Source organism: Ascaphus truei, chromosome 3, assembly GCF_040206685.1.
Source record: "Ascaphus truei isolate aAscTru1 chromosome 3, aAscTru1.hap1, whole genome shotgun sequence".
NCBI classification, from domain to species: domain Eukaryota; kingdom Metazoa; phylum Chordata; class Amphibia; order Anura; family Ascaphidae; genus Ascaphus; species Ascaphus truei.
In genome coordinates, this window is record NC_134485.1 from 9277815 (window position 1) to 9290561 (window position 12747).

Genomic DNA, 12747 nt, shown 5'->3' on the forward strand with positions numbered 1-12747 from the left:
TCATCGTTTGCGCGCACTATGGCCGCCCTCGTAGGAGGCGCTGTTTGTTGTTCGCGCTCACAATAATCGCGGCGTTACACAGCGTTTCAGCACAGCCTGGGTTACAGAAGTGAAATGGCACGCTGGCTTTACCGCTGAAGAGGGAGTCAGCATCTGCTTAAGTTACCGGAACTGCTTCCCACGGGGGAAGAGTTAGGCGGAGCACTGCTCCAAAAAATGATGGAGGCTGAATCGTAGAATAAAAATGTATTAGGTTATCAGCAACATACCACAAAGTATGAGTGGGACAGTCTCCAACGCGTTTCGCGCAACACTGCGCTTTGTCAAAGAATTACGTCCCACTCCTCCTTTTTGGTATGTTGCTGATAACCGAATACATTTTTATTCTACGATCCAGCCCCCATCATTTTTTGAGCAGTGCTCCGCCTAACTCTTCCCCCGTGGGAAGCACTTCCGGTGTCCGACTTCAGCGAAGGTTGGAAGCACGCCAACCCACGGGACACATGGAGACGCGGATTGGGGGGTCGTGAGTAATATCTTTGTGTGATTTATCACACTATTCTCTTAAGCTCCGTTTTTGTGATATTTGTACGCATTTAGTCTAACTTCAATACTTTATCCCACAAGCAGTGAGGGGGTCTGGAGTTACCACCTTGTGGCATCACAGGCATCCCCTCCGGGCACATTCTGGAGTATGAATCGGACTATGTTCTGATTATAATCCTGGCGTAACAAGCAGACTACATTGATGAGTCCTGCACATTTACCTAAACAACGTATTATTCTAGACTTCCATCGGGTCCATGCACAGAATGGTACAATATCTGGACCAGGATTACACACTCCGAGCACTGATTTGGAACTGTTTTTTCACATCTTTTGAAGTTACCCTGAACTTAAGGAATTATAACAAAGCCGTTCCCACATAATATAGATCTTTCCCTAAACTTGAAGGCTACCCGGGAGCAGGCTATGAATGCAGGCTACAGAAGCAGCGGTCCAAATGTGATGGTGCAGGTGGGGTGCCCAGTACCACTATGTGGTTATTTCCCAAACTTACCGCTCCTCTTTTTGTCATTTTCAGTTTTCAGAACATTAGACATTGTTGAATTCTTTCTAAAACGAGGTTCAGAAAGCTTCATGCCCCTAATGTTTATTATTATCAATACAGTAATAATAACTATTTTATATAGCGCTTTTCTCCCAATGGGACAAAAAGCGCGTCACGAATACAGCACAGCGCGCAGCACACAGGATTGTTACAGGCACATTCCCTGCCCAGGTGAGCTTACAATCTATGATTTTGGTGCCTGAAGCACTGGGAGATAAAGTGACTTGCCCAAGGTCACAATGAGCTGACACTGGGAACTGAACCAGGCTCCTCTAATTCAAACTGTGACCTTACTCACCTTACTTAGTGACCTTACGCACGGAGCCGCTCCTTCTCCTTAGCAGGCCTAGAATTTATTCTAATGATACACAGGACATTTTTTATTTTAAGATAATTCAGCAAATACGCAGCAGACAGCGTTTGTGATCCTCACTTCATTTATTGGCTCATCAATTATGCTCCCAGGGAGTCGCATGATTTCCTAAAACACTAGCGCTAGGTCATTTCTATAAATACAACATAGAACGAGCAGATGCACAGTACTGCTGCTTTTACTTTTCCAGCCATGGTAAGTCCCTGTAACATAGAGGAGACATCCTGACATGCGTCTAGTTTATAGGAAACAATAGGATATCCAAAAAAGAAAACCTCTTAAACGGGGAAATAATGTCACTTAAAACAAAGATTAATAACAAATTAAATGATCGACTATAAACTACGACAGGGAGCAAAGGAAACATATGCACTAAAAAATTATCTAGGGGCGTCTCCATAAACCCCAGGTTGGGGATCATGCATAACTCTCACGGGCGTTAGCGCCCAGATAGGGGCCATGGCAGATTAATGATGAACCCCAAACCCCACAACGCCTCCTTCCCATACAAAAGATGTATAAAGCATAGCATTTTTTCTCTGCATTTCTCCATTAACAAACCCCTCATGTTTCTCTCTGCTGTTTTGCTGTTTGTGAGTGGGGTTGTGAGTGGGGTTTTTTAAGGTTGGTGATTATCATCCAGGATTACTCCCAGGAAAGAGATTAGGATTCATATTAGTCGTTTGTTTTAAAGAGGCAATCCATGCAATAATTTACATGTCTGTTTTTTAATAAATCAGTTCTGTAGTATTAGATAACACCCTGCCTTTTTAAATTATTATTCAACTCCTAATGCCATTTTTAATTAGTTTTAATATACTGAGCATCCTTTGATTTCTACAGCAGGTTTAGCCACCTCCCCAGCAGTGCAAGACCTTTGTAACACTTTCCTGTTTGTGATCATTTGTTGCCAATATTCCCAAGAGTTTCCGCTGCAAACTGTAACAATATATGTTGTATATAATGTACACCCTGTTCATTAATGTAACCATGTATTATTTGTCATCTTAACTCTATGCCCAGGACATACTTGAAAACGAGAGGTAACTCTCAATGTTTTACTTCCTGGTAAAATATTTTTATAAATAAATAAATAATAAAATATATAATACTAGCTGAGAGACCCGGCGTTGCCCGGGATGTAAATGCGTAATAGGTAGTATTATTTATAAATCGTGGAACAATAGGTGACTGTTTGTTGTAAAGGTTGGATAATAATATTGAAAAGAAAGATGGAAGAAAATGTAATACGATGTTGTATAAAAATGGTTTATTGTAACCACACCACAGTACAATGTATATTTTGGTGGCATAAGTGATGTAAAAATCTGAGTCGTGTGTCCTGCTAGGGTGTGAGGCGGCGGGTGGCGCGTGGGTTGTGAGTGCTGTGTGCGAGTGGGGGTCCTGCTAGGGTGTGAGGCGGCGGGTGGTGCGTGGGTTGTGAGTGCTGTCTGTGAGTGGGGGTCCTGCTAGGGTGTGAGGCGGCGGGTGGCGCGTGGGTTGTGAGTGCTGTCTGTGAGTGGGGGTCCTGCTAGGGTGTGAGGCGGCGGCTGGCGCGTGGGTTGTGAGTGCTGTCTGTGAGTGGGGGTCCTGCTAGGGTGTGAGGCGGTGGGTCAGTGATGTCGGTGCGTAGGGGCGGGAGGCAGCAGGTGTGTGTGGCGGCAGGTATGTGTCGAGTGTGGCGGGTGTCTGTTGAGTGCGTGCAGCGGCTGTGAGGCGGTGGGTGAAAGGCAGAGGCGGCCGGAGTAAGGGCGGGTGAAAGGCAGAAGCGGGGGTGGGGAGGCGGTAAGGCGGGCATGAAGGCGAAGGGTGGCGGGAAGGGGAGGAGGGGGGCAAGGGGTGGAGGAGGGGGGCAAAGGGTGGAGGAGGGGGGCAAGGGGTGGAGGAGGAGGGGGGCAAGGGGTGGTGGAGGAGGGGGGCAAGGGGTGGTGGAGGAGGGGGGCAAGGGGTGGAGGAGGGGGGAAGGGTTAGAGGAGGGGGGGAAGGGTTAGAGGAGGGGGGGGAGGGTTAGAGGAGGGGGGGGAAGGGTTAGAGGAGGGGGGGAAGGGTTAGAGGAGGGGGGGAAGGGTTAGAGGAGGGGGGGAAGGGTTAGAGGAGGGGGGGAAGGGTTAGAGGAGGGGGGGGAAGGGTTAGAGGAGGGGGGGGAAGGGTTAGAGGAGGGGGGGGAAGGGTTAGAGGAGGGGGGGGAAGGGTTAGAGGAGGGGGGGGAAGGGTTAGAGGAGGGGGTGGAAGTGTGGGAGGGGGTGGGAGGGGAAAGGGGAAAAAGAGGTGGAGGGGGGGGGAAGAGGAGAGGTGGAGGGGGGGGGAAGAGGAGCGGGGGGGGAAGGGGAGCGGGGGGGGGGGAAGGGGAGCGGGGGGGGGGAAGGGGAGAAGTGGTGGGAAGGGGAGAAGTGGTGGGAAGAGGGAGGAGGGGGGAGGTGGTGGAAAGGGGGAGAAGGGGGGAGGTGGTGGGAAGGGGGAGAAGGGGGGAGGTGGTGGGAAGGGGGAGAAGGGGGGAGGTGGTGGGAAGGGGGAGAAGGGGGGAGGTGGTGGGAAGGGGGGAGGTGGTGGGAAGGAGGAGGAGGGGGAAGGTGGTGGAAAGGGAGAGAAGGGGGGATGTGGTGGGAAGGGGGAGGAGGGGGAAGGTAGGGGGAAGGGGGAAGGTGGTGGGAAGGGGGAGGAGGGGGAAGGTGGTGGGAAGGGGGAGGAGGGGGAAGGTGGTGGGAAGGGGGAGGAGGGGGGAGGTGGTGGGAAGGGGGGAGGGGGGAGGTGGTGGGAAGAGGTGGTGGGAAGGGGGGGAGGGGTGAGGTGGTGGGAAGGGGGAGGAGGTGGGAAGGGGGAGGCGGAGGAAAGGCGGGGGGTGGGAGGAGGTGGGAAGGCGGGGGGTGGGAGGAGGTGGGAAGGCGGGGGGTGGGAGGCGGTGGGATGGCGGGGGGTGGGAGGCAGTGGGAAGGGGGGGGAGGCAGTGGGAAGGGGGGGGGAGGCGGTGGGAAGGGGGGGAGGGAGGCGGTGGGAAGGGGGGGGGAGGCGGTGGGAAGGGGGGGTGGGAGGCGGTGGGAAGCGGTGGGAAGGGGGGGTGGGAGGCGGTGGGAAGGGGGGGGCAGCGGTGGGAAGGGGTGGGGGGAGGCGGTGGGAAGGGGTGGGGGGAGGCGGTGGGGGGAGGCGGTGGGAAGGGGGGCTGGGAGGTGGTGGGAAGGGGGGGGAGGTGGTGGGAAGGGGGGGGGAGGCGGTGGGAAGGGGGGAGGCGGTGGGAAGGGGGGGGGCGGTGGGAAGGGGGGGGGCGCTGGGAAGGGGGGGGAGGCGGTGGGAAGGTGGAGGGAAGGGGGGGAGGCGGTGGGAAGGGGGGGGAGGCGGTGGGAAGGGGGGGGAGGCGGTGGGAAGGGGGGGGAGGCGGTGGGAAGGGGGGGTGGAGGGGAGGTGAAGGGGGGGTGGAGGGGAGGTGAAGGGGGGGTGGAGGGGAGGTGAAGGTGGGGGGTGGAGGGGAGGTGAAGGGGGGGTGGAGGGGAGGTGAAGGGGGGGAGTGGAAGGTAGGTGAAGGGGGGGGTGGAAGGGAGGTGAAGGGGGGGGTGGAAGGGAGGTGAAGGGGGGGGTGGAAGGGAGGTGAAGGGGGGGGGGGTGGAGGGGAGGTGAAGGGGGGGGTGGTGAAGGGGGGGTGGTGAAGGGGGGGTGGAGGGGAGGTGAAGGGGGGGTGGAGGGGGGGAGGTAAATGGGGATGGAAGGGAGAAGTGGAGTGAGGGGAGGTGAAAGGGGGTGAGGGGAGGTGATGGGGGGTGAGGGGTGGGTGAGGGGAGGTGATGGGGGGTGAGGGGTGGGTGAGGGGAGGTGAAGGCCGCTCACTCACCCGTCCGGCAGGTCCCACGTGGATCTGAGGCGGGAGGCAGCGTGTTGTGGCCGCTCTCCCGCTGTGTCCCGGGCGCTCGCTCGCTCCCCCGCTGACTGTAGCGGCGCCGGGGGGTGGGGGGGGTATCGGGGAGACACTGACACTGGAGGGGAGGGGGGGGGTGGAGGGGAGGTGAAGGGGGGGTGGAGGGGAGGTGAAGGCCGCTCACTCACCCATCCGGCAGGTCCCACGTGGATCTGAGGCGGGAGGCAGCGTGTTGTGGCCGCTCCCCCGCTGTGTCCCGGGCGCCGCCATCTTGGGCACTCGGCGCCGCGAGGCAGCCTGCCTGGCCACTGGCTGTTCCCCCGCCGGGGAGGGGTGAGTTGTAGCGCCGGGGAGGGGGGGGCATGTATATGTGTGGGGGGGGGAGAGGTGGGAGATATAGAGGGGGGGTCTCGCACGGCCGCTGACACTGGGTGGGTGGGGGGGGGGGGGCGCTGAAGGGGTAATAATAGTGTGTGTGTCCCGCTGACTGTAGCGGCGCCGGGGGAGGGGGTGGGTCGGGGTGAAAGCGCGGGAGACACGGGGAGAGGAGGAGGTGTGCGCGGGTGCTGCTAACACTGTGAGCCCCGCTAATGTATGTAACAGTGTGTGTGTGTGTTTGTGTGTGTGTGTGTGTCACTGTGTGTGTGTCTGTCACTGTGTGTGTCCCTGTGTCCGTGTGTGTGTCCCTGTGTCCGTGTGTGTGTGTGTGTGTGTGTCCGTGTGTGTGTCCCTGTGTGTGTGTCCCTGTGTCCGTGTGTGTGTCCCTGTGTCCGTGTGTGTGTGTCCGTGTGTGTGTGTCTGTGTGTCTGTGTGTCCCCCTGTGTGTGTGTGTGTCCCCCTGTGTGTGTGTGTCCCTGTGTGTGTGTCTGTGTGTGTGTGTGTGTCCCTGTGTGTGTCTGTGTGTGTGTCCCTGTGTTCCCTGTGAGTGTGTGTGTCCCTGTGTGTCCTTTGGCCCGTCACTCCGCCTCAGGCCAATGAGAGGTGTGCGGGGGCGGGCGGGCCAAGGGACCAATGAGATTTCCCCTAGGGACACCGGACATCCAGGCAGGCAAACATACAGTGCTTTCACTAATATAGTATATAAGAAGATTACCTTAGTAAAATAAGAATACATTGTAGCTGCTGAGTTACACTGACTGAAGGATTGATTAAAATGGAAAGGCAGCCATTTACTGAACCCTGTTAAGCAGGATCTTGGCAAATCGATCACAGGAGAACAAATCAATCGGTAGCTTAGGTAATTCGTTTTCAATAAAAGGTAATAAGGCTGCATATATTAACACACATTTTTTGTCAAGTGCAGCTTGGATTTCCTCTTTAATTTAAGTTTGTGTTAAATTCTTAGAAAAGGAATTCACTGGAAAAAAAAACAGCGAAAATCAGGAAACAGAGCTAAGGAGATAAGCACATACTGTATACAAATATAGGATCTCAGCTGCTAGACCAAAGGCAAGCTTTGAAAAACAACGACATCTTCTCCGAATAAGGGAGCCTGTAAAACTCATACACCAGCAGTGGCCAACCAACAAGTCGTTTTCAGGATATCCCTGCTTCAGCACAGGTGGCTCAATCAGTGGCTCACAGATTGAGCCACCTGTGCTGAAGAAGGGACATCCTGAAAACCTGACCTGTTGGTGGCCCTTGAGGACTGGAGTTGGCCACCCCTGTCATACATCATATTCACAGCATGAAAAGAATGCTTCACACAAACAGCGGTATCAGAGCCTGCAAACAGTCCCTCGGAACCTGCAGCAATCGCGAGGCTGCATTACCGTCTGCGGACCCTCTCTCAGCGGTCCCTCACTTGCTACTGCTATATATTTTGTCTTTATTTTCACTTCCTTCTACCTCAATCCGCCCGAAACTGAAGTGGCCGGTAAAGAATGAAAAAAAACATTAGAAGTGGAAGGAGAAAAAAAAAAGAGGAAAGAGGATTTATTTCCGAGTGCGTTTGTGGTGAGTTTATTTAATAAGATCACGATAAAAATGTACTTGCGACGGTATAAACACAAATCAGCAAAAGGGGTGAGGCAGGCAAAAGACATACACAGGGTGAACAAGAAACACGTTTACAAAGGTTTTTTTTTTTAAATATAAAGATGAATTTTACATGGTAAAAAAAACATTTTTTTTTACTTAAAAAAAAACAGATTTAAAACAAAAAATCTGCATTTAATACACATGTTAATACTCCAAAAATAAACAGGGTGTGTATAAAGCAAGGCGATGGACTTTTTGTTGTAGAAATTAAGCTTCTCAATGTATCATGTTGGCTTTCACTTCTCTTGTCACGTGTGTGTGTGTGTGTGTGTGTGTGTGTGTGTGTGTGTGTGTGTGTGTGTGTGTGTGTGTGTGTGTGTGTGTGTGTGTGTGTGTGCAATGTAGGGGTGTTATGCACCGACGCAGAATTTAATATCCCGTTATAACGTCAGAGTATCATTTTTTTTTTAATTTCCTGGAACAGAATTGCACTCCTTGTTAACTTGGTGTAAACTCATCTTACAGATGATCTGCATCAAACACAAGACATTTATTTCACAAGGTTATTAATCTGGAAGCAGGCAAAATAACCTTTTGAACCCCTGCATCAAAGTGTTTTGTTTTCGGGGAGGGGGCAATGCACTCCTACCCCTCTAAATAAATCAGTTATTTAGGTATATAAGAAACAAATTGCACCAATTTCTACTTCAACTGGGTTTTCTTTAGCATGTCTTTGCCCCAGATATGCCCGAAAGAAACATTGACACAAGTCTCCTTTGAGTTAACAATTATGACGCGTGAAGAATTAAAAAAAGAACAAATGACTTATGTAACATTGTAGTTCTGTGTAACACATTGTTCGCTGTATTATGTATTATGTAAGTATGATATTTAAGTCACGCGAGTTTGTCATTCAGGTGCGATGGCGCTGATCAAACACAATCAGAATTTAATTAAATGACCCCCCCCCCCCCATTCCATGAATCCAAAACATCTATGGCAGTCCTCCAGCTCCTCCCTCTTCCCCCTCAAACAGGTCAGGATTTCAGGATATCCCTGATTCAGCAAAGGTGGCTCAATCAGTCCCTGCTTCAGCACAGGTGGCGCAATCAGAGGCTCAGTCATTGACTGAGCCATCTATGCTGAAACTGGAATATCCTGAAAACCTGACCTGTTGGGGGGGACTTGAGGACTGAAGTTGAGCCCCCCCTGATGTAGGGTCAAATAGTTTACCAAAATGATGCATGTTTGCACAGTGTGTAATTTCCGATGGCGGGTTTCAGAGAGACATTCACAGAGACCAGCAGATACAAACATGCCTGTCACTTTTTTTCCATTTCACGCACATCAAAAAAAATATCTTCACCCAGCCAGACGTCGTTTCCCCTCACTGACCTCATCGAATGTACACATTAGGAGGGAAAAAGCAGGCTTTGGGTCAATTCACAACATCTGATAAGATATACAAATGGTGGGATGGTTAAAAAAGGACTATTATTTGGCCAGATCATCAACATACCACAAGAAAAAAACAGTAGCTAAAAAGGGAATAGTAACACACCAAAAAAAAAAAAAATAATAATAAAAAACACACACACACACACACACACACACTAAAAAAATAAATAGTAAAAAGACACACAAACACACACACACACACACTAAAAAAAAATTCCACTTCCTCATTAAAGCCAAAAGGAGTTTTTGTGTTAGGTTTAATAATCTTTTTGCTCTTATTTGAAAGAAATGTGAACCCATATCCTCCCCTCGTATCCCTTCTAACAAGATCAGGCCCACGGCACTGCAAGTCTTTTGAATTGTAATCTAGATGCTAATTACCTGCAGACTAATTGTTCCATTGTTCTCTAAAAGAAGTGGCATAATATGTACTTTTAGGGTTTCTAATTCACACCTTGGTGCCTTCTACGTTGAAGACGGAACAGGTTCATTATTTTTGAACGCTATCGTGTAAATGTCTTCATAACCCCATAAATGATCAAGTCGTTGTAAATTAATGTTACATATGTAAATAAATACATGCTGTCGGCTTCCTTGGACACATTTAGCTAGCCTTAATTCAAGAAAATGTCCCTTTTTGGGTCACCTTCCCGCTAGGAGGAGACAATATCACTTAAGTTAATGGCCCAGGGCAGAGCCAGTTGCTGCTTGGATGAATTTGTCTGTATTACATATTTTTTATTGGCTTTCCACAAACTGACAGCTCTTCCTCCATGTCTGCTGAAGATAAAATGCCCCCCGCAAGTGCTGCTACTGGCATAACTTGTTGTAGGGATGACATCACAAGCGATCCGTGTATACAGTGTATGTAGGGATGACATCACAAGCGATCCGTGTATACAGTGTATGTAGGGATGACATCACAAGTGATCCGTGTATACAGTGTATGTAGGGATGACATCACAAGTGATCCGTGTATACAGTGTATGTAGGGATGACATCAGAAGTGATCCGTGTATACGGTCATTTGGTGTATACAGTGCATACACTAAGTCAGCTGCACGCAAACTGGAGGCCCAGGGAGGCGCTAGATTTTCTGGGGGGGACAGGGCGTGGCAGTTAGAGGTCCTCCGCTCTCCCCCCAGGCATTTAAATTAAATGCCTGGGGACCGCGCGAGGCATCTATAATACTTACCTTCCAGCAACGTGTTGTCCTGGTAACCCGGCGTCAAATAACGCCGCGGGGTCGCATGATATCCCGATACCATGGCGATGTGACATCACATGACCCCAAGCATCATTTGACGCCGGGGGAGGGGGCGAAGCGCTGAGGAGAGCAGGCAGGGGTGGGCACGGGGAAAAGGTTGCACACCCTGCACTGAGTCAGAAGTGGCCAACTCCAGTCCTCAAGGGCTACAAACTGGTCAGTTTTTCAGGATCTCCCTGCTTCAGCACAGGTGGCTCAATCGAAGACTGGCCAACTTCAGTCCTCAAGGGCCACCAACAAGATAAGGCAATCCTGAATATCTATGCAAGCCCCATAAAACTTCTCTGGCAGCAGAATAACATTGTAAGGTCTTGGAGGGAGGGACTTGTAACTGCAAAACAGCACAAACATGCACAGCTATCAAATAGAGAAAACAACGAAAACATGTTATTCTTTAAAATGAAATAAACGGTGAACATAAAATAAACAAAAGTAATTAAAAACAAAAAACTAAAACTATGCACATTGCAGTATGAGTAATGTGAGCACATTGAACATGGAAGGATTTAACTATATATGTTGTCACATTGGATGTAGCATTGGGCATTTGTGTCTTTTGTTGTATACATTTGGCCACACTCAGTAGCACTCCTTTTGAGAGACACACACACACACACACACACACACAATGTGGTGGGTTCTGGGATTAGAGCTTGCTGGGATTGCGTGTTCATTAATGTGAACAAAATGTTTGCAGCTTAGCAGTAAGGGGCAAAATAGCTTCCCCGCACTGACATATTCAAAATGCTTTTCTTAAAATGTGCAATTTAGGATAAATACAGACCCCAAAATATTGGCTTTTCTTCTCTCTGACCTAAATAAACAAGATTTTGATGTTGAAACCCTTTGAACAGATCCCTTCTCAGAGTCTCAGTAGGTGATCTCCAGCGACTAAATATTGGTCATTTATATTACCGAACCGCCTGAAAGAGGGAGGCGCACAGAGACCCAGAAATAACAGCTTTCTAATGTTCAAAATACTATTATACCGGAACCATTGGGCACTTAGCCAACATGTACAATGCAATTATTATAATCACTGCTCTGTATTTCAGCTGCCATTTTTGTGCATTCATATGGAATATACTGAAATAATAGCTAATAAATAATGCAAAACAAACATTAAAGTACACTACAATTAGTAAGTTAACAAACACTGGTTGCAAAGAAATTGATGCAAATATCTGTACCCATCTCATCAAGGAAAAAGATTCTCATTCAAAGCAATTCCATTTTTAATTGGGTAAATCAGGTGCAATTTTGCAGTAGGTTTTGCCGCTGCCTGAGACAGATAAATACCCGCCCTAAATTGTTCTCGTACCCATTGTACCAAGTTACAAAACCCAAGGACTCTGGCGCCATCTAGCGTTCGTTTAGAAGATTACAGAGTGCACAATGTTTCCAGCATGTTCTGCTGAACCCTGCAGTTAGTTCTATCGTAGGGTTGCCAGATGTCCAGAATTGAACTGGACTGCCCCGTATTTGGACACGCTGTCCAGTAATTTTTTTTTAGAGGTAATACTGGACAAGTTTGTGTATACCGGTATTACCTCTCCGGACATAGTGACCTGGCTGGTTGGAGGGGGGGGGGGGGCGCGAGATTTCCCCGAGCAGGGAGAGAGCAGGGCTGTTGCTAGGGGGCTGGGCAGATTTCTCCATCCCGATTTGCTGCCGCTGGGTAATGTCGCCAATCAGGAGGTGTCCGGAGCCTGATTGTGCCTGGGGGGAAGCAAAGAAAGGAGGAAACAGCATATGGGGGGGGGGGGGGGGGGAGCATCTTAAGTACATCACACCTTTCACCATTGTGTCCAGTACTATATGTTAAAAGAAAATCTGTTTTTTTACAACATGCAATGTAGTCAAATTAAAAAACAGCATCACTTTAACATATGCCCTTTGCCATTAATGTGTCCATCACTCACAAGATACTTATTCCTTTTTTTGTTTAGAAACCAGTGATTTGTATTTGATATTTCATGCACCTAACTCCAGAAGCTGGCAAACGATCACTCTGCAATGTGTGGGCAGCTGGTGTGGCAGAAAAAGGTTAAGGATAGTCGTTTAGTACGTCTACTGCCTATCAGAATGTAAGACAAGGAACCGGATTCCAAAGGGACTTGGGATCAAAGACAAACACGTACAGCAACCCACAAGTCGCATTACCCTGAAGAACTCCGGGAACACACCAGGGAGAATCAGAGAAACGGGACGATTCATCACCTCTGGCAAGAAACATCGGAAAATGCTAAAAACGCACTATACTCTAAACCCTGGGGGGAAAACAAACCAAAAAGGGACAAACACTTCTATTTAATACTTTTAGTTAGGGCAGAGGGCGAGACGATAATCTCAGACATTATTTGCTGCTTCATATGTTCCTAATTTTTGTTGTTGAAATAAAAAAAAATGGTAAAAAAGAAAGAATACACTGAATGTCATATTTAGGCGATTGGGTTCTCTGGAACAGCCAGACCTGGCGGGCAATTGATAGGATGATACGAATGATCGGTTAGTTCCACAGGTTGAGGTTTGTAAAAAGACCCAGAAACTGGAAGTCGTTTCGTACAGAATACTACACCAAACATGGACATTTTCTGCCACTTGTGCTTTAAAAATGTAACGGCTAATGAAGGCAAAATAGTCACTCCGCACTGGTGCTGTCTGGAGAGATACGGGGAAAGCATCTTTTAAAGTATAAAGGTAAAAAGTCTAAA